This window comes from Etheostoma spectabile, chromosome 1, assembly GCF_008692095.1.
Source record: "Etheostoma spectabile isolate EspeVRDwgs_2016 chromosome 1, UIUC_Espe_1.0, whole genome shotgun sequence".
Classification (NCBI taxonomy): domain Eukaryota; kingdom Metazoa; phylum Chordata; class Actinopteri; order Perciformes; family Percidae; genus Etheostoma; species Etheostoma spectabile.
The window spans coordinates 28,279,843-28,306,729 of NC_045733.1; the positions used below are offsets into that span (position 1 = coordinate 28,279,843).

General features: G+C 44.0%; 1 long non-coding RNA gene across 1 annotated transcript in view; it reads right to left on the reverse strand.

Moving 5' to 3' along the window:
* Positions 1-265: 265 nt before the first annotated feature.
* The window catches only part of LOC116689445 (uncharacterized), a 48,695-nt gene continuing 22,073 nt past the window's right edge, over positions 266-26,887 (reverse strand). The window contains exon 3 of the long non-coding RNA XR_004331990.1: positions 266-440. This is a non-coding gene — a long non-coding RNA (uncharacterized LOC116689445). The remainder of the gene's footprint in view (positions 441-26,887) is intronic.

The window sequence follows — 26,887 nt, forward strand, 5'->3', positions numbered from 1 at the left end:
TCATAATATTCCTTTAACTATGTAAATATCCACACTCCTTAAATTTCTTTAATTATATTTCTACTATTTGTGCAACTGGAACACAGAGTTTCCCTTCGGGGATCATTAAGTATTTCTGATTTAGATTCTGATTCTGATTCTGATTCTGAAATTAATTTGAACTCTTTCCTCCTGCACTGCTTTCTTTGCCACCTCATCTGCCTCCTTGTTACCCTCCATGCCCACGTGCGTCAGAACCCACATAAACCCCACCTCGTGCCCAGCTGCAAAATTTCCACAAGTAAATCAGGTCTGGACTTAGTTTTGGTATCTTTATTTGTAATTAGGGTTGCAGCTGAATCACTACATACGACTGAATGTTCCTGTTTGTTATCTTCAACCCACCTTACTGCCCATAAACTCTGCAGTAAAGACTAACAAATGATCTGGAATCCTACAACCTTTTTAATAACATATGTCAGATATATTAATACCACAAGCTGTTGTGGTTTGGGGTTTTGTTGGGGGTTATTTTCCCCGTTTGGCCTTCCCTGTGTTAATTTAAAATAGGTCAAGCTTTGGGTCACAGTGAATAAGGCTTCTTATGTCCGTTCGGTTCATGTGGGTCAGCGCTCCTGGGGCACTAGTCCTAGCATAAAAAACAGAGTTTGGCTTCAGAGATGACGTCCCTCAGGCAGCACAAGCAGTGGAGCTCGAGTCAGAAAGAGGGCTCAGGCAACCCGCGGGGGGGACTAAAGTTTCAGAGACAGGAACTGGCAAAGCCTTTGAAAAGGTACGAGTCCCAGCACTGGCTCACTGCATGGAGCAGGAAGGGCCTCGGGGCAGCAGCACACAGAGGAGACCATGGCTTTGGGCGGAAGAAGGTCCAGGTCCCGTAATAGGGGGATTTCTATCAAGACGGTAGCCATCCTGAGAGCAGCTTTCGCTAAGTTCAGGATGGACCTGAAGAGCAAAGAGGCAGGAACGGCACTAAGCACACAAAAAATCAGAGGAAGGTGACCTAAACCTGGTAGCAGGCTTTTGAATAGCGGACCCTTTTCATAATCCCACAGTAATTACTTTTGTGCCTGTTTTTAAACCAAACTCTAAATACATATGTGTTCGATGCCTTCAGCTTGCCAATTCTCTCTGCGCACAACAATCAGTTGTTTAATACTACGGCCACATAAAGGTCTCTAATAGTCAATATGTATTACCTATTTATGGTCCAAATTGCGGAAACATACTCTAGCCCGCCAGCCCTCAAAGAATACAGTGAATAATGTTTTATTTAAAAGTGGGAACTTCAAAATCAAAACAATGCTATCAAGAACACCGTAGCTATGTGTTACATTAGCAAAGAAGCCACAGAAAAGTCAAACACGAATTTGCAGAATTGTGTTATGAGCGCACCTGACTTGTTCGTAGGCAGTTTGCACATCTCTGTTAATCACTGTTAGCAACTATCTCTTCAAGTAGTATGTCACTGTACATGCTTAGTGGGATCACCTCGCACATCAAATGGCACAGCGGTGTAGAAGGAAAAATTAAAATATCCTGGGGTGGTCTCAGGCGCCTAAAGAAATTTGGCCTGAACTACTGGGAAACTAAATAGAAGCCTAATATCATGCTGCTTTATCCCTGGGAGGGCACGCTGCACCATGCAGGGGATCGCATGGTTGCAGCTGTGGATAGGGGGGGTGTGCATGGCCCCTGTAAATCACTGGGTTTTGTTGAGGCCTGCGCAGCCGCCAGTGAGCTGACTTCAGTGGTCCAAAAGTCCTGAGGGTTCATTAAGGGGACCCCCAAGACACCAGCCATAGACGCTGTTCTCCCTGCGGCCTCGGCAGGAGGGTACAGAACACCCAAAGGCACACACACCGCAGACTGAGGAACAGATGTTTTTACCCCAGCCTTTTAGAGTTACGTTTCCTTCATGGCCTCGCGTTTATAGTAACTTTACAAAAATAATTATATATGAATAGTCCCTTCATGTACAAGTACTTTGGCATTCAATTGGAGCCCCCCAGAATAAGGAATTTCCAATCACGTGGACTCGTTACAACCAATGTGATAATAAACATTTAGAAACTTGAAGCCACAGCCAGTAACTGTGGAACTAACTCAGATCTTCTTAACACCTATGAAGAAGTGCTGGGAGTTAACTCACATCAGTGAAGAATATCCTGAGGAATATGCTCAAAATCGATCTCTTCATCCACGAAAGGACACGAAAGGGAAGGTTTCTGTCATCATTCGCATGTCAAATATCCTGTGTGTCAACTGAAAACTTATTAGAGACACTAAAGATCGTCAAAGATGCCAAAGTTATACTGGAAAATGGATAAATGGCCCAGTGGATAGACTTTATGGCTAAAAATGTAAAAGATCTACTCTTACCGTATATGTTGGCCGTGCTCAGTTTCCTGCAGATATTAGGAATTCAACAACCCTTTCAACTGTATACTGGTGTAACCTAACTGCAGAGTGTAGTGCAACAAAGGTCCTCGGTGATGATTAAGGCGGGTAGCATTGTTGTGACTAACGTCTAAAAGGGCCCCGAGAACAGAAGTAAAAAAAAAATTAAGGCAATAGTCTATATCCCAACAACGTTCCACTACCGCGATGGTCGTTGATTTCCAGGAATTGTCAGAATTTACACTGGATGCACTCTTTTGCTCGATGTCTGATACCTACGCTTCTTGGTACATTTTTTTAATTTTGGACTTTGTAAGATATTTTTTTTATTTCTTGTCTTAATTGTTGTGTCACCACTGTTAATGGGATTGCTTCATTCATTGCACAGGTACTGTGTACTTGTGCATAGCCAATAAAGCATTCTCATTCTATTCTAAAACTCTGGTGATTTCTGAGGATATGTTAACTGCTCCTCGATCTCTCCAGGGTAAATCCAGACAGCTAGTTGACTATCGTCCAATCTGAGTTTTCTGTTGCACGACTAAAACAATGTTGAAGGACACATGTGCCACACAACTAGTTCCTTCCTGAGGTAATTTGCCGCGGGCACGGGCGCCGCCCAAGACAAAGTGATTGGTACACACTTGTGTAGAGCTCTGATCATCGTCCTACACTAGGCCAATGCGGTGGGATCAGGGGAGAACTGATTGGACGGTGTTCTGCTTGCCAATAATCAATGTCCACAGTACTGCTGCATTGGTGCTGTGACCCATTTATTTTCATTGTCAAATTCCAACCTTATACGACTGACACGTCTGAATTAACCTGACTCGAAACGACACGCACTAACACGGTGAACAGTGTTGCTTTCCGTGTCTACCACACCTGGTACCTGAGGCTGATTACCTTATGCCTTCCCAGCGAAGGCGACCCAGTGCTCAAACCAACAAAACGCAGAAACATACATGTAATAAATGAAACCAAAACAACATGCTGTAACTGGCTCAACACTCCAGCCACTAATTGTGTAAAGGCAGGAGGGCATAACAATTTAATAAAGATTACAACAAGGAGCCATAAACAATCCAAAAGAAATCACACAAAAAAAAAAAAAGAAAAAAAAAAAAAAAACAAAAAAAAAATCAAACCAAGGTAGCGTAGTTACCGTTGACTAGAATCTATGTTGCAGCCTCCTGCAGGAAGAAAAGTGTGTCACTGGGCCTGTCTAGTATGCTGGTTCTTGTTTGTAATTGGTCAGCACGCACCAGTTCCTTTCGTCTGGATATGTACGAGGACCTTTCCAAGTAACCGGAACTGCCGGGACGATGTAGAGATCCGCAATAGTACAATATCTCAGACATAAGACTTCGTTCTTCCTAACCACTTTGCGCATCCTGTAACAGGGTAAGTATTCTCTTATCCAGGCGCTTCCAAAAAGGTCGAGATGTAATGCAACTTGCCAACTCCGTTTGATGTAAAGGTCAGCTTTCAAACTCCAGGGGAACATGGTTTTCTTTCAATGTAAGTAAATGATGGGGGTACGAGCTCAGATCGTTAGGGTCTTCAGATAACTTGGGATGGGTCGATCATTTAGAATACCGCGACTTACACAAAACTGTATGGAATCCATCATCCAGAGTTTGATCGATGTAAAACTATGTAGCATCAGTCGAACCATTTATTATACGTTCCCACAACTCTGATGGACAAGCTGTGGTGTGTTGAAGCTCACTTTATCCCTCTTGTAGAAAGGCCTTTGTATTTCGTTGATGATTTAAAACAGCAGAGCTTCTCCTCAGCTCCCTTCGGCACCAATGAGAGTTAGCCATTGTCGGAAACGTAGATTGAAAAGTGTCCTTTTAACAAACAAACGTGTCGCACTGCATGATAACGAGTCCAGTATCCAAAGAGAAGCAATGTCCAAGTGGACTGCTCTAACGCATCCAAGTAAAAGACTCCTAGCGCTTTTTAGGCTACGTCCCCTCTGACCCAATCGGTACAAAATAGTCAACCCCACAGGGGAATGGGGGAAGATCTGGAATAAAGTCTCTCCTGATGGGTAAGTTGGCCATTTTCTGACTCACCCAGTTTCCCTCTATGGGCCTACAGAAGCCACAATTTGGACAGGATTGTTCTTGTTGCTGATTGGCACTGGTCATCCAGTATTTGCAACTTAATTGGAGAGACATGGTTTCTCCACCATGGCCCACTGATGCGTGAATGCTTAATATTAAAGAGGGCACAGTTGGTCTCTGGATAGGTAGTGGATGTTTATTTATCCTCGGCATCGCAGCCTTACTCAGTCTCCTCTACCCTATCAATCCAACACCTCCAAAGTGGGGTCACATTTGTAGATTGTTGTTTATTCCTGTTTCACTCCATATGTGCCCGATGATAATGCAGAAACTCTCTGAAATCTTCTCCCCTGTTGAGGGAAGCTAATAATGGCACATTTCTGCATAGCAGATCCTCAGAGTCAAACTCTGGTCCGGCAATGTGTTTTAAGGCGCTGATTTTCCTGTCTTGCCTTACTTGTCATGATGTACTGCATTCTTTTGACTGAGTTGTTTTCTTTTTTTGCTCATTACCGTGAAAGACATCTAATTTTCAAGATCCAGCAACTGACCTCGATTTAATCTCTCCAATAGAAAAGTGACGAGAATAGTGATTAGTAGCATTTTTTATGGTCTCAAAAGTCAACTGCGAAACTGTGAGCTCCCTTTTTACATGGGGTCGTCAACGGAAATTTCAGAATCTAAGATGCTACGGGCCAGGCGTTCCGGGTTCACACAGAATCGGGCCTTCCATATCTTCGGTTATCAAAAAAATCTATTGTTAATCCCCTTGAAGCTTCATCTGCAGGGAATTCTGGGTGGTCTGAACATACTCACTAGAGCGACATCGTGCTCGGATAGTGGCATATCCTGTTGCCACAAAGTTGAAATTCCTATTCTTAATTTCTGATATATTCAGAAATGAAGGACTTCAGTCCAACAAACATGATTTTCAAGCGGACGCTGTAATATCTGCTATAAGATCGTGTCCAACCGTGACTGCGCAGAACAGCTGCCAGGAGTTCCAAAGGGATGGTGACTTGTCTTCAATGGAGCCCCTAGCACTTTCCTAGCAAGAACGAGACATGCACTTGTTGCGGTAGTTCGCATTTAAGATATCGTCACTGTCAATATCCACTTCACTGGCATCTGAAAAGTGATGAATTGGCTGGGAAGTAAGTTGTCCAACACCTTTTTTTGCCATGCTTGAGCATCGATCCACCTTAATGCAATACGTATTCGGTCAGCAACCAGTTGTCCAGTTGCTGTGGAGAGCCGAGGAATCTGAGTCATCACCATTACTCGCCTACAAAAATTCTGCAATATGAAATTTGCTGGAAGTGTGAGTGGTGACAAGAAATCCTAAAGGATCATAAACTGAGTGGACCAAGACAGAAGCCCACGTCTAGTAGGTGGCATGTTCTTGGTGACATCTTGAACTTAAAAACATCGGTTCAACACACCAAGAGAGGCCAAGGGCTCTCTTAACTGGCAACGGCTGTCCACATTCAACTCAGCAGAATCGTTATCTTGCTTTTCTGGAATGGATAGCAATACACCACGATTAGTATAAGCCATTTTGTCAAAGGAAGCCCCACCTTTGACAAATGCGTCAGCATCCTGGACCATTTCCATAGCCATATCCTCAGACGGCATGCTTTAAGACAGTCATACCAAAACGTTCCGATGGGAATGTGCTATTTACTCATCAGAGAAACTGGTCATGAGGATTTCTGCAGTCGTTCGTAGAGCGTAACAAGCACAGCTAGGAGACGATTACTGCCCGAACAGATGCCCAGTCAGCCTGTATTCCACAAGTCTGTATTCAAGTCACACTTCGGGCCCCACAAGAATGCAGAGAATATTGATTACTCTGGGCTACCTTGACTTGGTGGAAATGGATGAATGTCCGACCATTATGGCACAGAGTTCTTGTCTGAAACAGATGATGACCCTAACCAAAGACTGGTAAGCTAAGGGACCTTTAGAAGCTGACTGGTACGGAATGGTCTAGGTACCTTGCTCCACAGTCAAACACACACCGGGAGATGTTTTCTTAGGAGGTACACTCCATGGTGTGGAATGTACAGTATTTCCTCAGACACCTTCACTGATGTTCTGGCAGCGTTCAGCATATCCTTTTTTGTTGAACATCACTGCAGACAAAGTTGGGTATTCCGATGGTACTTTCATTTTCTCTCAAACCTCCTCTTCAATCAAGAATGCGATGCTTAGCAATACAGTGATGTTTGGCAGAGAGAAATTTCTTTTCGTTGAACGGGTTTGAAGCTGTAAAGTCATTTGAATTGAATGATTTCATACATTCCATGAACTTACGTCATCTCTAACATATCCATCTTGGTCTCCTGTTGTAGGCTCATTAAAAATCATGTTGAAGATGCATTCAGTAACTCTCAGTCTTTCTATTGAGATCCTATAACTGTAGCGTTGCCTCTCTCACACTGCATACTGCATCCTTGAATGGGACATAACAACCCCACACACAATAGGGTACTAATGGCATAAGGTCCATTATCCGTGATGTTTGACGACTTCCAGGGTTCAAGCATTTTGGAGGCGGTTGGTGCCTATCAACAACTCCCCGGTCCGCTTGGATGCGAGGAACAATCAACACCACCAAGTAGGGCCATTTTGCTTATCTCTTCTTTGGTGATGTTGCCTGGTTCCTACAGGCATCCTGTTCTGGGGTAAACTCTGCGTTACGTGTAGAACGTTTTTCAGTGAGACTTGCAATCTCTAAACAACCAGGTACCTGAATGGAAACTGATGACTTGAGGCATGGTTCGTAGACTGATTGAGTTTTACCTTCCATTCATATTAACTCATCATCAGGTTTTGAGCAAATGTGGGCTGTAACTACTGATCAAAGAAATGCATAGTTGTATGAACCTTTGGCGCTTTACTGGAACTTTACCTGAATGGTGGAAGGATAAAATCCCAGTCACTAATCCCCAGACCACTGTAGACCACATCTGATAGAGACAGTGCGCTCCACAGTTCTTATCTTTTTTTTTCACTTTTTTTTGTTTTTTTTTTTTCTTTTTTTTTCTTCCTTTGTCTTGTAGAGTCTGTGTGTTTGAGATACACATGATGGTTGATGGGAAGGACTGGGATGGTTTTGGTGCCATTATTGCAAGTCAAGCGCTATCGCAATCCTTTGAATCATACGGGGGGGGTGGGGGGGCAATGCAGAGCAACAAAAGCAACTCTTTTTCCTTTAAAGGTTTATTGTCCTATGCGGTTCTCCTTCCAATAGTCGGACACCGTACCAGTGGATGACTGAGAGCATCCACAACAAATGTGGGTGGTGCTTGCAGATGAAACCATCTTGCACTGAACTGGTTGTGGTTATGATGTATCAGATGAAGGTTCAATAGTAGCAGTGGTTGCAAAAAACGGTTTCTTTAAATCGTGAATCTTGTCATTGTGCACATTTTAATCATTGTAAACAAGCGTGGTGTTCTGGATATTCCCCAAGATTGGGTCAGACACTATTTTACTTCAGTTTGACATGTGGACACAAGTCCATGAATCTGCCATCGATGAATTTAGCCAATATTTCACAAGCAGAAACAATCCAGTGTCTCTTTAACTTATATGGAAGTTTTAGAATCATGCTATTCATATCGCGGCATGTCCAGTTCTCTCATGCAAAGCACATCTCCATTGCATTACCACATTGCCGCAAAAAACAACGCATATGCTGAAGCGTCCGAACGTCCTCCGATTTTACACCTGGCCAATTGCGGACTTTTTCCATGTATCTGCGGTGATCTTATGTCATTGCCAAAGTGTTCTTAGCAACAAATGTTTGCATGTAAGCCTCTTTCTGGAGCAATTACCGAAGTACGAACTAACTCCGTTGACGTCATCTTGTGTTACTATCAGGAAAATATAAACAATCCCCCTTTTTGCTGCATTGCTCTCACACCAATGTTCGAACGCGTCGTATAAAAAGATTATCTCCCGAGGATTCCATCAAAAAAGGTATTTCTATTTGGTGGAATCAAATGAGCAGTTGTTGTTGTATACGCAATGTTGATATTCATTTGGCCTTGCAGCAGTCATACGTGCTGATGTTTCATCCTTCTTGGCAGTAGTAGTTCGACTTACTGACATTTGGATTTTGTATTGCAAGTGAGGGTCCAGAAGAGTTACGTTAAATGGTTCCATGCTTGTTGTTTTAGGATGAATATCTGGATGGGTTCGGGTTGCATCCCAATATGCTGTTGTTCGCATTAAGGTTGTTGTGCATGGTGGTGGTTGGTTAGAGGTCAGAAGGGTGAGGTTATTGATTTGCTCGGGATTAGTGAAGGAATTTTTACTTTAACCTTGCTCCTTTTTCAGAATTTGGAAATGGTGGAAGGTCCTTTAACTTGTTCCTTTTTCAAAATAAGATTCCATCCCATTGGACTGTGTGTTTGGAGAAAGCTTGCGTGTTACTGGCCAAGCAAGATAATATGCTAATTTAGAGCAGAGAGCCATTTCGGTTCGAAGTCAGCTTTCCTTCGTCTCCGTAGCTCCTCTGTTTGCTCTTCCAGCGTGTCCTTAAAGCTGCGCGCGAGTTCAAGCGCGTCTTCTCTGCTCAGCTTGAATGCGTGGCTGATGCACATAGAAGGAACTGCTTTTGAGTGGCGCGATCTTTACTGACAAGAGTGGTTGTGCAGAAACATCGTTACAACTTAGAGATACTGTTCTTCAGGTTTCACTTCCAATCTCATTTTCAGCAGATTAGGATATCTGCTTTGCCAAACATTTGTTTCAGTGTTTATAAAACTCGAAACACCCAACAATCTTGCTTTAAACCAAATCAATGTTTGTCATTTTTTGCAGGAGGTACGAGTCTTTCACCAGAGATGTGGCGTCTCCTTTGCTTCTTTGCGACAGAGTTGTATTGTCAAAAGTAAATGCCACTACTCGTATATTATTCTGCCTGCACACACTTGATTGGACCTTTTGCGAGACTGCTCTGTTTAATTTTAACTTTCTTGGTTTTTGAAGCGTTTCCAATTTATACATAGGCTTTTGTGTGTTAGTTGACAGGTCGTTTAATGACAGAGTTGGGGTTCAGTTTCACAGCTGGCGGCCTGGTCAGCGTGGGTGAATCACAGCATACTACGGCCAGTGTACCCTTGTACAGAATCATAGTCAACCACATAATCAAAAACAATCCTTAATAATAAACAGCATTTTAGATACACCACAGTTTTTTAAAAACCATTGGTCGTTATCATGTGTGCACACCTTAAATGTTAGAGGCGCCATGATGTATATGGTAGCGCTACGGGTTTACTTTGTCAATGGTCTTGCTCTCAAATGTCCTACGCCTGTCAATGGTTGCCGACACTGAGTTTTCCACTCTGCTCCGACTCGCGCAACCGCGTCCGCCGCCCAACATCTCCCATGTGGGGTCCTGGTGGCTCCGGTTCGGTTCTTCTATGCAAGAGTAGAGCTGCCGGGTTACAAAACGATCCACTCGAGGACCCAGAAATCCCACGATGGCGGATTGATGGCGAACCCCACGACGGGTCTCGAGTCCAGCTGTTACATATCCAATGAATGCGATCTGGCGAGTTCATTAAGAAGCTTTCACTTTAATGTAGAGGTCTTATCACTCCTCACTCGGCCCAAGGTCGGTGGGATCAGGGGAGAACTTGCTTGGACGGTGTTGTGCCGAATAATCAAGGCACACGTACTGTCTGCATGTTGGTGCTGTGACCAGTTTTTCCCATTGTCAAATTCAACCATTAATAAGATGACACGTGACATTAAACTGCCTCGAACTGACCAGCAACAACACGGGAAAAGCTGTTTGCTTCCCGTTTCTACCACACACTGTGTACTGAGGCTAGATTACCCTTGATGCCTTCCAGGCAAGCGCCACCCAGGCTCAAACACAAAACTGCAGAACCCATCAGGGTATATAATGAAACAAAACAAAAAATGTTGTAATGCTTCAACACTATGTGTCTGATATCGAGTCAAATTGACCATTTTCAACATTTTTCAAGAATGAAAACTGGTACAAGTTACACTTTGCTACCGGAAAAATCAATGGCATTACCTTATTTCTGTGATACACATGTATTCTGACCAATTAGAAAATTATCTGGATATGACAACGTGGTTTTTTCCAGAGTGGATTTAACATGAATTATACTTATGAACAAAAAACAACACAAATCCACTTCCATTTTAATAAACAGAGACGATTGCATTCCCTAAACCTGATATGTTATCCAATTGTTTGAAATTGACGATTGTTAATAGATTATGAGTAAAATTTTATTCTGAATTGGTTTTAAAAACCCAAATAAGTACGGTCAGTGTGACCAAAGGGTATACAGAGAGGGTACCTGGAAGTGAGACAATACGAGGGTTAAGGATGCCAATAAACCAGAGCGTGGTTTATCCCGTCCCGGAATGCTGTGTGGATGCCAGACCCTCCTCCACGCATCGTGCGAATAACTCTTCCGTACGCTTCGCTCCTTGCCTGGGCGATGACACCATGGAGGTCTGGTGAGAGGGCTTCATTCAGGGCTTTCCACGCCATTCCGGTGTTTTCTCTATGAATTACAACAAACAAAAACAAAGCAACCGTCAAATAAGAACTGTATTGTGGGATACAACACATGCAGTATATGGAAGAATATTCATATGCAGTGTCAGGACTTGAGATTCATGAAGCGTCCAAGCACACACTCCTAAAGGTGTATGTAAGGTCTTGAGAATTATGGCCGTGTGTCGTCAGATTCCATTATTAAAATTTTCAGTGGATTTTTGTTTATAGTTTTTTTCTGCCATGGTGTAGATTGAAACACATTTAAAGCATTGATTAGGAAAAGAAAAAACTAAAATTACCTGTTGACAACTGCTGCTCTGGTAATGTTTGTTCATGAATTCCACAGCAAGGCTTGTGACGTAAATCCATCAATACCTTGCACGAAGTGTTTTCATTTTAAGCTTTTACGCCTAACATTTTGATTTATCAACATCGTACATTCAAAGCCCATTGCCAATGAGTTGAGAAAAGTAATTATGACTATCAGCTCAACACAACTCTCTCTGTATTTCTCCATATGGCTGTGTTAGAGATTGTGGTGTCTTGGCGACTTTTAATCTCACATCATGCTCAGTTCCATCAGTTTTTTTTACTCGCTTCCATCTGTTCTTCTCACGTGGACGCGCCAAACAGTTTTGGTTGTCATTTTATAGAATTCCTCAATGGGAGGGCACCAAAGCCAACTAGCGGTTTAAATTAAACTTTGGTATATCCACATAGGGTGGCGATATAGAGAAAAAAACAAAACTACAGATATTCAGACCAAACACCTCACACACCATTTTGTGCTTGATTATGTGGGCTTATACTAAATGTTATTACACACATGGTATTTTGATAAAATATTCTCCAGAAAGTTGTAACGACTAGTGGGTAAAGTAAATATAGAACAGCAGAACAGTCTGGTAGTTCAGAAAATGCAGCACTTTCTGTAATGCAGCCTGTAAAAACAGGTAAAGCAAAACTTAAAAATTTTATGATATATCAAAATCTAAGGACATATAGTTCATAGTAGCGCGAGATTGATTGCAACATCGATTATATGCTCAGGTACTGATTCACACCTGGTAGGGGTGTGCATGATGGTTCTTATCTTTGCCTCCTTTCTGAAGATTAACAGGTTAAGCAGGCTTTCTAAAAACCCTGAATGCGAGAGGATGACTTTCCTAGCGTTGGAAGGTTGAAAAATAAAAATATCTGGCCAAGTACACCAAGTATGCTCATTTAAGAATGATGGCATAATGATTAAAAAATGTTTTTCTTGGGTGCCTGTAGTCACTTGAAATGAGTGTGAGCGATGTACAGGCACCGTCCCAACTGCAGCAGCTGGCTTAGTTTCAACCCGCATGTTGCCCCCACTCTATCTCCACCACCTTTCCTGTCTACAGCTGTTCACTATCAGATAAGGCAAAAAGCCCCAAAAAATAATTTACAAAATTTTATACTTGGTGCATGATGAAATTACAGGCGAGCAAATAGGTGTTCAATCCAGCGTGATAAAATGACATTCAACACAGTTCTTATATGCAGGGTATAACAAAACTCAACTTTCCATTTTCTAATTAAGAAATTGTCTTTTGGTTATGTTTATGGAAAGGATAACCAAAAGATAAATCAGTTCCCATTTCATTTACTGTGTGTGTGTGTGTGTGTGTGCGCGTGTGGGTGTGTGGTGTGTGTGGGTGAAACATATTTTAAAACAGAAACTAAAGAGTTGGGAAATATGTCAATGTGCCTGTTGCAGTGGTCCGTCAATCTCAACATGACCGATCACACTCCCGTAAGTTTACTGGCAATTAAACTCTCTCTGTGTGTAAATCCTCACTGTCCATGGACATGTTTAGGGACTTTATCAGGAAGTGCACGTTCAGTCTTTTTTTTTTTTCTGTAGATACCAATAAAATATTGGAATAGATCGCCAGTCAGTCAGCAGGAGGGTGTTGAAATACTTGAACTGAAAAGATGACTAAACTTGAAATGCATTGAATGAAAAGGTGACTGTATGGAATGCTTTAGTACACAGAGTCTGAAAACATTGAAACTAATAAAACTGTTACGACTTACCTGGTGACTCAAGCTCTGCTGTCCCAAGCGCACCTTGAACAGTCTTCAGCGTCCCTTTTGTCCTTGGTCACAATGGTAACACCACAGCTGAACTATAAAAAAAAAATGAAAAGACTCCTGACTCTAGACAGGCGGGATAATAAACATTGGCATGAGTCAGGAAGAAAATGCTTACGTAGTTTGATGTGGATTGCTGGGCTCTGGGAATGAGTAAGGTCTTTTTATCCACAGGCTGATCCCTCCTCGGCGGCTCTAGGTTGTGGCACTTACTTTTTGGGCCTGAGGTTGGAGAAGAGGATAATTTGTATTTATATATGTATGGCAGCTAAGTAATACAGAAATGGAATCATGTGATGACAAATGACAAGATGGTGTGTTCTTGCTGTTGGAGGGGTGGGGGGGGGGGGGGTCTTAACAAAGTGTTTTAAATCAACCTCAATGGTACTGCAAATATAATCTTCATTTAAACATGTTTGTAGCGTAAACGCATCTTGATATATTTCCAAATTAGTTTAAATTTGTCTACAGGGTAAACCCAAATTCACTAGACAGCATGAGAGTTCCAGCCTCTTCAAGCAGTGCCCTTTGGTTATAGAAGATAAAACATGTCAATAAGTCGTTATCTTTGTAAACTAATTACCAGGGGGGGGGGGGGGGGGTGTGGGGGGGGGGGGGGGGGGGGGGGGGGGGGGGGGGGGGGTGGGGGGGGGGGGGGGGGGGGGGGGGGGGGGGGGGGGGGGGGGGGGGGGGGGGGGGGGGGGGGGGGGGGGGGGGGACAAACGTAAGCAAGTCTCAGAAGTTAACTCTTCGACACTAATGGTGTAAGCATGTCTCATACGAAAACTGTCAAAGCTGCTAGTAGCTTAGCTGTCAGGCTAAGTACGTACCTAGTCAGCTAGATAGCCTTCCCAGTTCTAGTTTAATGCTAGCGTTAGACGGACTAGTTAGATGACATTACAGAAAACTTGAGGCTCCGGCTGCGCTTCCAGCAAGGGTCCCATGCCTGGTTATCATGAGGTCGTTCTGATTCGTAGCGGTTAGTTGTCAGTAATTTACACCACAACACAGCCATTATGATGTCAAGTGTCCCACCGCGCAGGGACGTGTTTTGTTTTTCAGCAGCAGGCAGGCACTTCTTTAGTAGCGTTAGCTGCTCTACTGCTCTCAGTGACAGGTCTACTACTTCCGGGCAAGACTTTCAAAATAAATCCAGTATGAGGGACGCTTTCTAAAAATGAGTTAGTATTTTTTTTTGTAAGTTATTATAATGATCACAAGACTTTTGTTCATCACATTGGCAGAAATGCTTTAATGGGTTAGCGACTCAATATATCTATTATCATATAAAGAATGGAATAATACATAAATACTATGTGGATAAATATAGTTATAACATGAATGTGTGGACAGCCCTTTGGTAACCTCACCATGTAACGTAAATAGGTCTGGGCAAGGCAGAGTATTTGTAAAATTAATAAAGGCGGAAGAGTTATCGCTTTATGTCGCCGTTAGGCGGTGAGAGAAGGTTTGAGGGGAACACAACTTTCGACGGTCTCTTGAAAAGGTAAACCCATTTGTAACTGGATACACATTAAACAGTGTGACCTTGGGACCCCATACATCAATGTACTTACCTTATTTAACAAATAATTAGCATTTGTTTGAGGGTAAATACCATGGATGTAAGCACTGACCAAAATCAGCAACAGGGTTGATATACGGTGGTCTTTGTAGTTTAATGCCATTCACTTGGAAGACAGCGTAGTATTTCAATTCATTCAAATGGAATGAATTGTTGTTTGTGTAAGTCTGTTGTGAAAAAAGTTATATGCATGTGCAGCTGGGTGCACATGCATAATAGAATTTTCCAAACATCACATTTGATTCGTAAAGCAAAGATCTGACTGAATGACCATGAAACAAGGGCCCATTTTATGTAAAGCGACCAGTAAGCTACGTCACAAGGAAGCAGGCAATTGGCAGGGAACTCTAAATGGAATGCGCAAACATTTATTTACACCTGTGTTTTTTTCTGCTATGTAGTCAAAAAGTCAAATGAAAAAAAGACCATTGAAAGTGTTCAATGATTCCCAGAAAAGATAATACAAACACATTCTTTGATTATTGACTTTATTAGGGGTCAGTAATTTGTAAACACAACAGCGACAGCAGGGATTTGAACAATATATGAACCTTTTGACAGCGGGAGAATCAGGGGCTTTGTCTTTTTGATACATCAAATGACCTGAGGAAGAGGAACAAAAGATTTTTTTTGAGCTGCAAGAAAGTATATGGCATATATAATTCAGTTTTGCTGGGCAGTTCTAGAGTAGGCAAGCAACATTCAGGGTTTGGAGGCAGCTCGCTGAAGGTACATTACTGCTGAAGCATTTCTCTTTCTAACAGTCTGTCCCAGTAAATGTGGTAGTTATAGTACAGCGGCAGTCTCAACGTGACAGTCTATAACTATCAATGCCAGATCTTCTTGGGGTTGAGATGCCAGTTCTGGAACAGGGTTGGCTCAGCTCTTGGATCAGATAGGATAAATTGGCTTTATGGGGGCAGGCTTTGTCCTGCAAAACACTTAACAAACAAAACATGAGAGCATCACTTTCTTTAATCATAATAAAATATATCACCAAATACGCCATTTTATCATCCTAAAAAACATTCTCCAGACTTGGCCAATCAGTCTTGGACTCCGTTGGCGCAACCATCAGTACATGCTTTCATTCCTCTCTTAGGGACTCTGCAATGGAGCCTGTCGGGTGCCAGCAAAAACCCTAGACAGGCGAAGTATGTCCAAACTAATCGCTAGGGTCCATCACCTACACCAAGGGACGTGGCAGCACATCACCCCGGCCTCATCCCACCTCTGCATTAATAATAATAAATCCTCTTTCACCTCCAATCCCCCTGTCCTGGCCCCCAGTAACCTCTCAGACCGCCGCTCATCATAACCCCACCCCAAACCTGCAGTCTAGACCTGGCAAGCTCTCATTCCCACACGCGATCTGTCTGGGAGACAGGCCTTATGTGTTTTCATTACATTATACCTGACTGATTCCATTTTGTTTTCCTTAATGGAAAAACGTACCCAGTACTGCTAACAGGTACTTTGTTTTTGAGTATACCTCCATTGAGATTCAAGCAAACGGGGCGCTACCAAAAAGGTGACGTGAAAACAGCAGACGAAGTGCCGGAGAGAGTTGTCACGATCACGGCGCACCACGCCATTTTTAAACACTGTAGTTTAGCCAGCTGTTTGATGAAGGCTCGCATCCTTGGTAACAAAATTTGGCAAAACCAACAACTTTGACGTTCTGTGTGTGCCATGGCAGTTTTCTGCGGTGTCGCTGTGACGACAGCCATGCTCGCTAACCAAGAGGCAGTACTAAATATACAACGGACATGGAGGGAGGGGAACCGCGCCGAGTTAAGCCGAGCAGAGAGTGGTACTGCAGGTGGGAAGCTACGGATTGTGTTGCAGCCACATCCTATGGAAACCATCTGCAGATATTCAAAATGCTGAACATCCTGGGACATGTTACAAAAACTACTCCTCAAACACCACTTACTCACACAGCGCTACAACTCCCTAGTCGTAGCCACCGTAAATTCTGTAAAGTGGTTTTTAACACTTTAATATTGTTTATTTTACTCCTCCATGTAATATCTGAGTACATTTTAGTTGTGCTTTATTCTAATTAAAGGTTGGGTGCTTTTTTAAGCAATGTGTGCACAATATGACCCCTAATGTGAAGTTTGTGAGGCGACATGAAAAAAAATGTCAAATTCTTGAACTTAAGTGATGGTTAAGTTACAGTCCTTCAGGCTGTGAGTCTGTCAGAACAGTCCCCACTAAACAAACTCAGGTTTTAGGCAGGACCGAGTGAACTCTGAAGGGCGGCACACTAACCTTAAACGGCCTCTAGGATGCGGACGGCGCTAGCCAAGTAATCAGTCTCCGACAAAGCCCTTAGTGCCGATCAGAATCTTGGCCTCAGGTACCAGGTCATACCAATCAGGGTGTTACTGATTGAAAAATGAAATGGAAAAAAATGAAAAACATTACTTAAAAAAACAGCAATAACAGAAGAGAATGCAAAAAAACATAGAGGTGAAAAAGCAATATCTGGTAGAGATAAAACCCATACCTACTAGCTGTTGGCTAAAGGTGGTACTGTGGGAATGAAGCCTATTGTAAACGTCGAACCTGCTGTGTCTAACAGGGGACATTAAAAGATCCAAAAATTAGTCCAATTATTTACATGGGTAGGTATTTGACCACAACCGAAATAGATATGTCCAAAAGGAACACGGAGGAGGACACAAAACGCATATGAAAAAGCATATGTGCAACAAAGTTCACCTTTATCAGTCCCAGGCATCTTGTCAGGCTTGCTAAGGAAGTGACCCAACGGGCATCAAACAATCCTCAGGCCGTCTCCACCTTGCCATGGGTAAGCCTGGATGCATGGGTGGAAAAACCACAAGGTAGACAACAGAATTCTTCAAATGGTTGTCAAATACTAGTGTGGTAATTCAATATGAAGCTTCAAGAACTCACAGGTACATGCAATATCAAATAATAACCAGTTTCTACAATACCCGTTTTGGTTTTCAATAGGCCAACACCAAGCAGTAACACAAGAACGTCTACGATTAGTGATTTGAATGAGTGAATTATCTTATTAAACACATTGAAGTGGCCAGACACTCTTATGCAACCTTTAACACCAAAATGATCCGAATCTTTTTGAGGGCCAAGGGGTGCTTTGCATACAGGGACTGTGATTCAAGTGCAGCTTCTAGAACAAATATCTCACTCCCCAAAACAAAGAAGCGGGAAATGAATAAGAAATAAATAGATATAAGTTGTGGAGGGAAAACAGTTGGTGTTTAAATTAAAACAGTCAATCAAAAATCATCCTATATTTAAATACTTATAAAAAATTATCACAGGCAAGCAAGAGTGGACTGCCTTATAGCGTTCAACAGTAGATATAGTAATATAATATTATATATATAGATATACAACACACACACACACAAACACACACAAACAAAAACACACACACACACACACCACACAGTGATATATTAGTATCAAACTGTACCAAATTTGGGCTTGAAGAGGTTCCGGATTGTCACTTTAATTCATCCATCCAACACACAATGAAGAACGTATGACTATTTTAGTCATGGATGTCAAAAACTTTCTGTATTTAAAGATCTGAAAGCAAAAATCCTTTCAGATGGGGGTCATGGGACAAAATCTTATCAAATGGGGCGTCCGTGGTATAAGTGTCGTTTAGGTTGTACTTGACATGGGAAGTTTGCTGTAGTTGGGGGTGGCAGTAGCTCAGTCCATAGGGATGTTGGGTGGGACACCGGGGGTCCATGGTTACAAATCCCCGTATGGACCCAAAAAGTTGGGATGGGGATTGGTGTGCTGGGAGATTGGGGCACTCACCTCCTGGGCATGGCCAGGTGCCTCTGAGCAAGGCACGTACCCCACGCGACCGCTCAGGGCGCTGGTTAGCTGGAAGCCCACTCACTCGACAATCTCTCCTGTATAGTCAGTGTAGAGGCCTGAGCATTGGGTGTGTATTCAGGCTGTGTTTGGGAGTGATACAAAAAGTGTGTACCACAGAGTGCAGTACAGTATTTCCCATTGGGGATAATAAACAATTATTGATATCTATATAGCTACGTAAGCTAAGAGCCTAGGGGGGGGGGGGGTTTTGGGGGGGGGGGGGTGGGGGAAGAGGTTTAGGTCAGGGACAGTTAAACATGGGAGGATAATTAAGGCACCAAAACAGGGTCAAATCTACATCATGAAAGGTTCCATACGTAAAACGATAACGCACATTGTAAAGCTAGCGACTATTACATAGTACAGCATGGTCGAGTTAGCTAGAACATTAACGTACAGCTGCGCTAAAAAGCGGTGAATGACGCTCTTGACAAACGTAAAGGGGGCAGCACAAGGTCGGGACTTTTTCTGCTAAAATCATTTCGTGTTGTTTTTTTTCAAATCACAAACGATACGTGAGGTGTAAACTATTACGTTCAGACCCAACGACAGCTAACCATAACAATAATTTATTGTCCCTAGATTTAGCTTTGCACCACAGCTGTAGCTAAAGCTATGTAGCTAAACAGTTAGCAGGGCAAGCTTATTGGAGTATCTTATATCAGACGGTCTCTCGTTTCACGGTAGAAGCAAAGCAGATGAACGTACCTGAGTAGGCAGGGTCGAGAGACCGGCAGATCTCGGGCCCTGTGGCCGACAGTCGGAACACGGCTCGGAACATGGTACAGCAGTGAGTGCTAACCGTCCTGTGTGCGCTAACGGGGACCACTTCTTTTCTTCTCTGATTCAGGCAGGCTTCTAGACAGCAAGACTAGGGCGTATTGCGGCCTCCTCTGTTCATCTAGTTGCTATTTACACCTTTTAATAGAGATTGGTCTATATGGTTCATATTACTCCAAATATTGTGCAGGTTCCTACCATCAGTTTTTCAATTTGTTACAACCGTCCAAATTCAAGAAGAGCGTGTAAATTAAAACAGTTTATCAAGTTGATCCCATGTTCTCTGAATAGTTTCTTCCTTTGGTAAATAGTTTTATTTTTTATTTTCACCTTTTCCATCAGGAGATTTACCAGTCGAGCCAGCCCCACTCCTCGGACCCAAACCTCATCTGGATAAGACCTAGGCCAACAGATCTGTCTTTCGTTACCTATCTTTGTATGAATAATAAGTTTCCCTTCCTTTCACATCCTGGCCGTAGCCACATTTCTTGTACGGAACCTAAGTATATTACTTGGAAATCCGTGACCCATACTGACAAACAGGCAACACGGGGACCCGAGAGGGGGACGTCCTCTCTCCCTCCTCTTCACATCTACACCAACAGGCACTTAACTACCACCAGAGTCCGCCATCTTCAGAAGTTTTCTGAGACCATGCGGTGTGGTGGATGATTCAGCGGGGGGGGACGAGGCTGAGTACAGAGCTGTGGTGGGGGGACTTGTCAACATGGAGAGGCGAACCATCTACAGTTCAACGTGACAGGACCGTGGTGGGATCATAAGGGAGCCAAGGCAGCAGTGAGCCACGTTTACCATCAGGGGTCAGTGTGGACTTGTGGAGGAGACTACAAACACCTGCGAGTGCACTTGGAACGAATAAAATGGACTGGGCCAAGAAACACCACCTCTACAGAAGAGCCACAGCCGTGCTACTTTCTGAGGAGGCTGAGGTCCTTTAAATCTGCAGGACAATGCTGGAGGTAGGTTTATGAGTCTGTGGGGGCCCGTGCTATCTCCTTTGCTGTTGCCATGCTGGGGCAGCAGGCGAGGGTAGCGGACGCCCAACCAGAATCAAAAAGATTCGCAAGGCCGGTGACGCGTGGGGGGGATACGGAACTCTGGTCGGGTGGTGTCAGAGAGGAGGACGCTGTCCAAACACATCCCACTTGCAATGTCTCGCACCAACTCAGGCTTGCTGCTCAATCAACAGGAGAAACACTTTCAATGATAGACTACATTCTCCCAAAACTGCACCACAGAGGCCACCGGAGTAATTCTGCCTGTGGCCATTAAACTGTTAACTACTCCCTTGAGATTGTGAACACACCAATTAGAGAGGTTGAACGGGACATTATTATCGGTTTGGCAATAACCACTGGGTTAATGTGGCTAATACTCAACTGTTACAATTATTATTATTATTATATTTTTACTTTTCCCATTGGCAAACTATTCTGTTAATTATGTAAATACTGTACATAATGATTCCTTTAACTATGTAAATCTCACACTCCTTAAATTTCTTTACTTATATTTCTACTATTGTGCAACGAACAACAGGAGTTTCCCTTCGGGGATCATTAAGTAATTTCTGATTGTAGATTATGATTGATTCTGATTTCGGAAAATTATTTGAATCTTTCCTCTGCACTGCTTTTCCTCTTGCCACTCAATCTGACCTCTGTTACCCATGCCCCCGTGCGCAGAACCACATAAACCCCACCCGTGCCCAGTGAACAAAATTTCCACAAGTCAAATAGGTTGGACGTAGTTTTGGTATCTTATATGTAATTAGGGTTGCAGCTGAATCATACATACGACGAATGTTCCTGTTTTGTAAAAATCGTCAACCCACCTTTACTGCCATAAACCGCCGTAAACGGACTAACAAATGACTGGAATCTCTCAACTTTTAAAACATATGTCAGATTATTAATACACAAGCTGTTGTTGGTTGGGTTTTGTTGGGGGTTATTTTCCGTTTGGCCTTCCCTGTGTTTGTTTCTTGTTTTCGCCCTCCCGGGTCCTGTGTGGTTCTGTCTTGTGACACCTGTTTTGCACTGTTTGTGTGGGTGACTCTCCAAGTTCCTCTCAGTTTAGGTTTTTTGGCTTTCTGTCTAGGCTGGCTGTCCCTGTCCCTGCTTGCTTCTCGTAACTCTTCCCTGTTTTCTCCTCTAGTATTTCTTGAGTTCATCCTCGCCCTCCGATTACTGTCTCAGTCGCACTGATCTCTGTTTCTGTATCATGTCGGTCTTGCTCTTGTACGGATATGTCTTGTCTGTCTCTGCTTCCCCTCTTTCGGTGTGGTCTGTATCTACTGTCTTTCTGGTTGTATCAGTTTCTCCCATGTCATCTCTTGGCCCTGTGTACGGTCTAGTTCACTCTGTTCTGCGTTTGGCCTGTCTCCTCTGTTTTTGTGTGTATGCTCCTCTCGTCTCATACTCTCTGTATCTATTTCTCTGTCTGTGTCTACTGTTCTATCGCTCTGTGTCTCTCTTGGGTCAGTCTTTCTCTCTCTGTGTCTTCTCCGTATCTCTACACGTCTCCTTGCTGGCTCTTTCTCCGTACCTACCATGGTTCCTTTTGGCTATCTTTCGCTGTCCCTCTCCTCCAATCCCTCGCGTTTGTTGCATCGCCCTGGCTCCATTTGCTCTTGTCTACTGTTGACTCCCGTGTCTGCTCGGCACTTACTCTGTGTAAATCTCGCTCTTGTTTGTTGTCTGTCTGTCTCTCTCTTTTCTGTTGGTTGTCATCTGTTCTCCCTAACGGTTTTCTCTCAGTCCTGTGCTTTCTCCCTCGTCTTTTACGTTCCCGGGTCTGTCTGTTGCTTGTACTGTGTATTGTCCTTTGTGTCTCTGGGTTTGTTCGTTTGTCTGTCTCCACGCTCTCTGCGCTGTCTCCACTTCTAGGTGGTCTCGTGTTCACCTGTGTCTTCTATTGGCTTGCTCTCCTTGGTCCCTCGCTCGCCACCTGTCTCCAGCATGTTTGGACTCTCTGGGGCCCGCTATCAAGGGCCTTTTATTGCCTGGTCTCTGGCCCACCCCTCTTCACTCCCTCTACTCCTACAGTCATTCTATTGCTCCTCCTCCTTGGCCCTCTTCGCTCTGTCTTCTCAGTCCTTTCTCGCTCATCGTAATCTGCCCATCCTTGCTAGGGTCCTTTGTCCATGCTCCCTGTGTTCCTGTCCGGTGCTCATGGTTTGCCCTGTCCCAAGGCTCTGATGTCCCTTGGTTTCCCAGCACTTGGCCCCTACTTTCCAGTGTCTTCCGCCCTTTCGGGTTGTTTTATGTTCCCTTTTGGGTTTGTTTTTTTGAAAATCTGGGATCTGATCTTTGGTGGGGGGGTACGTGTGTGGTTTGGGGGTTTTGTGTGGGGGTAGTTTCCCGGTTTGGCCTTCCCTGTGTTGGTTTCTGTTTTATCACCCGGGTCCTGTGTGGTTCTGTTTGTCATTCCCGTAAGTGTTGTTTGTTTCTACTCTGTTATTTGATAGTCAGCTTCTGTCTTGTCGTGTCTAGTCTGTCTAGCTTCACTATTGTTTCTCGATGCTCCAGCCACCCTAATGTGTCCACTTGATGTTACCTGTTCACCCGACCTCATAACCTCACTGTAGTAACCCCAGTGTTTCCTCTGGTCTTGTTGGATCATCCAGTTTTGTTTGATCTGTTTGACCATCGGCTGTGAGTGTCAACCTGCCGTCTCCCGTGTGCTACCTGTTTTTGTTTGCCTAGTGTTGCTTGCTAATTTTTTATTGGACCGCACAGAGCCTAACCTGGGTTCCTCAGTTTCTGCCTGCAGTCCTGTCATTCCCTGTGAGTGTTCCCACGCATGTTCCCTGTGTCCTCGCTCACCTTCGACAGTGCTGCGTTGGGCTGTGGAGTGTTTTTGGACTCCACCTTGTCCTTGTGTTTTTGGACTTTGTCAAATAAATCATTCCTGCCTTGCTGCTGGCTGCCTAATCTGCGTTGGGTCCTCCTTTCTAGCTGTACCGTGACAACAAGCACTTTACTGCTCTCGGATCCTCGACCCAGTATATTTGTAGGTGGCCTCCCAATTTGACTGCCGGGCCTTTTATACCCCTCCAGTACAAACCTCTGAACACCATTTCTTTTGCTTGTTTTCAAAAATAGTAAATCGCATTGGGATTGGAATTAACCCCAAAGGAATTCTGAACGACTACGGTGGGCAACAGTTCAATTCACACAATACCAATTGTCACCTGCCATGGAATGGAGTGTTTCTGTAAGTTGTTTTGGCCAATCTGGTGTTCCCATAAACTCACATTCGACTCAACAGGTTTTTTGTTGGTAATTTTACAGGCGGTTCTTGTAGTTTTCATAAATACTCAGACCATAGTTGACGTCTTTAATTTCTATGGCATCTCCACTGTTCTATTAAATAGTGCAGATATTGGAGTTTTATGAATACGCCAAACTACCACAATCTAAGGACTTTGCTGGGACTATATCAAGTGACTAACACTGACAGGGATTGCTGCCATATAGCCATCAGTCATAAGTCAATAGTGATCCTCATACATGCACGTGGATAGTCATCGTCAGTAGTTTTTTGTAATAACAAAGAACAAACAATGCCAGTATGGATAGATTTCAAATGTCAACACAGAGTGGCTCCTACAGAGAAAAAAAGATATATATATATATATATAATAATATAATTATATATTTATATTAATATATATATCTTTTTTTTCTTGTATGGAGCACTTGGTTTTGGACATTGAAATATACATACTGGCATTGTTAATGTCTGTGTTAATTAAAAAAACAACTATGACGATCGATTATCCAGGGCAATGATGAGATCAACTATTGATTATGACTGTCTGCTAGGGCAGAATCCCTAAGTGATTAGTCAGCTTGATATAGTCAAACAAAAAGTCCTTAGATTGTGTAGTTTGGCGTTTCATAAAACTCCAATATCTGCACTATTAATAGAAACAGGGAGATGCCATTAGAAATTAGAGAAGTAAACTGTCTGAATATTTAATGAAAACTAAAAGAAACGCTGGAAAATTACCAACAAAAAACCTGTTGAGTCGAATGGGGAGTTTATGGGAACAGGCCAGATTGGTCAAACACAACTTTCAGAAAACACTACAATCCATGGAAGGTGAAAGTGTATTGTGAATTTGAATGTATGACACCGATATATGGTCGTTCAGATGTACTTTTGGGTATTCCAGATCCCAATGCGGCTTATAGATAAAATTTTGAAAACAAGCAAAAGAAAGGTGTAGAGGTTGGTACTGAGGTGATAAAGCACGGCAGTGTCATGGGGAGGCCACCTACACATTATTACTGGGGCGAAGGATCCGGAGAGCAGTTAAAAGTGGCTTGTTGTCACTGTGGTACAGATAAAGGAGGACCCAAAAGCAGGGTAGGCAGGCAAGGCAGGCACGGCAGAATGATTGATTGACAAAAGTCAAAAAACAAGGAGCTAAAGGGTGGAGTCCAAAAAACACTCCACAGCAACGCCGGCATGTAGAAGGTGAGCAGGACACAGCGGAAAAAGGCGTGGGAAAAAAACTCACAGGGAAGGACAGGACTGCAGGCAGGAAGACGAGGAACACAGGTAGGTGGCGGGCAGATGAATAAGAAGGCACGAGAGGAAAACAAAACAGTAGCACAGGGGAGACGGCAAGTTGCACAGCTCACCAGGACGATGGCCCAACCGCCCCCACCCCACTGGAATGATCCCCCCCGCGACCAGGCCCCAGGGGGTTGCCCTCCCGGCGGTAGCGGCTAAGGGGAACGTGTGATAATCAGGTGGCTCCACATTCGGGCGGGCTGGCCCATCCGACCAAACAACGTGAGTCGACAGACTAGACCCGGGCCCCACGACCGGACGCTGGCTATCAAACTAAAGGACAGTCTGCCCCAACAGACACTTCCGGGAATCCACAAGACAGAACCCCACACAGGACCGGGAGAAGAGAGAAAACCAGAAACAAACCCAGGGAAGCCAAACGGGGAAATAACCCCCAACAAAACCCCAAAACACAACAGGTACCCCCCCCAAAGAAGATCCCAGATGTCAAAAAAAACAAAAACCCCAAAAGGGAAATAAAAACATACACGAAAGGGCGGAAGGGACCCTGGAAAGGAGGGGGACAAGGGGACGGGGAAACAAGGGACAGAGGGACATGGGGGACAGAGGCAAACCAGAGACCGGGGGACAAGGACACAGGGAGCTGGACCAAAGGAGCCAGAGAAAGGAGGGGGAAATTAACGAGGGTAGCGAGAAAGGGGGGACTGAGGAAAGAAGGGAGGAGAGAGGGACCCAAGGAGGAGGGAGCAATAGAAGGACTGAGGAGGATGGGACGTGAAGAGCGGGGATGGGACAAAGGACCAGGCAAATAAAGGCACTGATAGCGGGGCCCAGGAAGGTCCAGAAACAAGGGGACTGGAGACAGGTGGCGAGGCGAGGGAACCAGAGGAGGAAAGCCAATAAAAAGACACAGGGAGACACAGAGACCACCTAAGAAAGGGAGACAGCGACAGAAGAGGGGGAGACAGCAAACAGAAAAAACGCTCCGGAGGACACAAAGGCCACGACAGCCAGAAAGACCGACAGACAGGACACCGGGAAACGAAAAAGAAAGAGGGGAAAAGGCACCAGGACGGAGAGCAAAAAGGTAGGGAGATAAACAGTGAGAGACAAAACAACAGCAAAGAGAGAGAGAAGACAGACAAAAAAACAGAGCGAGAGTTACACAGAGAAGGCAGACAGCAGACACAGGGAAGAACAGAGACAGAGAAATGGAGCAGGGCGCGGGAGGACAACAAACAGACGAGGGATTGGAGGAGAGGGGACAGAGAAAGCGAGCCGAAAAAAGGAACAGGGGTGGTCCGGAGAAGGCCAGAGAGCAGAAGGGGAGAAGGAGGAGAGAGGGACACAGAGAGAGAAAGACGGACCCAGAGAGGAGACACACGAGCTGAGAGCAGAGACAAGACAGAGAGAAAGAGGATACAGAGAGTAGGAAAGACGGAGAGATACACACAAACAACAGAGGAGAGGGGAACAGCAGACGCAGAGACAGACGTGAACTAGACCGAACACAGGGAACAAGAGAGACATGGGAGAGACTGATACAACAGAGAGAAAGACAGTGAGAACAGAGCCAACCGAAAGAGGGAGAAGCACAGAGAGCAGGACAGGACAGATCAGACAGAGAGCAAGACCGACGAGACAGAAAGCAAGAGGACAGGGCGATGAGGTACGAGTACTCGGAAGGGGCGAGGATGAGACAAAGAAAGGAGACTAGGGAGGAGAAGAAAAGGGAAGAGGAGCGAGAAGCAGCAGGGACAGGGACAGGCAGCCTAGACAGAAAGCAAAAAAAAAACTAGAAACCGGAGAGGAATAACGGGGAGAGTCACCCACCACAACACAGGAAGAAAAAGGGAAATCACAAGCCAGAAACACACAGGACGGGGAGAAAACCAAGAAACA